This window comes from Schistocerca serialis, chromosome 6 (assembly GCF_023864345.2).
Source record: "Schistocerca serialis cubense isolate TAMUIC-IGC-003099 chromosome 6, iqSchSeri2.2, whole genome shotgun sequence".
Lineage (NCBI taxonomy): Eukaryota > Metazoa > Arthropoda > Insecta > Orthoptera > Acrididae > Schistocerca > Schistocerca serialis.
In genome coordinates this window covers 689,914,679-689,915,338 of record NC_064643.1, presented here as the reverse complement: position 1 = coordinate 689,915,338, position 660 = coordinate 689,914,679, and the positions used below count along the sequence as shown (strand labels likewise).

General features: G+C 53.3%; 1 pseudogene; it reads left to right on the top strand.

The window, feature by feature from the left end:
• The first annotated feature begins 293 nt into the window (after nt 1-293).
• On the top strand, nt 294-411 carry LOC126485725 (5S ribosomal RNA; annotated as a pseudogene).
• The last annotated feature ends 249 nt before the right edge of the window (nt 412-660 follow it).

Genomic DNA, 660 nt, shown 5'->3' with positions numbered 1-660 from the left:
TGCACTAAATAAGTACGCCCAGCATTAGGAGAGCAGTGTACTTTCTGGATACGAAATGACATTGAGCTTTTAGCTCACCTACGTACAGAGTCGGGAGCAATGTATGGCGTCTTCATGCCACAATGCTCTCCCTCTCTCCCACTCCTCCCCTCTCCTAAGATATGCTCCTTTTCCTCCCGTATCCACCCGTCCTCTCCTCACATCTCTTCTAAGCCACACTCATTTGTTGGAAATAGGCCAATGCGAGGCGTTCCAAGCCAACACACATATTTAACTCTCCTAATCACATCCCCTCCAACGGCCTTGCCGCACTGGTAACACCGGTTCCCGTCAGATCACCGAAGTTAAGCGCTGTCGGGCTGGGCTAGCTCTTGGATGGGTGACCATCCGGTCTGCCGAGCGCTGTTGGCAAGCGGGGTGCACTCAGCCCTTGTGAGGCAGACTGAGAAGCTACTTGATTGAGAAGCAGCGACTCCGGTCTGGGAAACCGACATACTGCCGTGAGAGGGGTATGCTGACCACATGTCCCTCCATATCCGCATCCAGTGACGCTTGTGGTCTGAGGATGACACGGCGGCTGGTCGCTACAGTTGGGCCTTCATGGCCTGTTCGGTAGGAGTTTAGGGGCTTAGTTTTTGTTTGGTAATCACAACCCAGTAC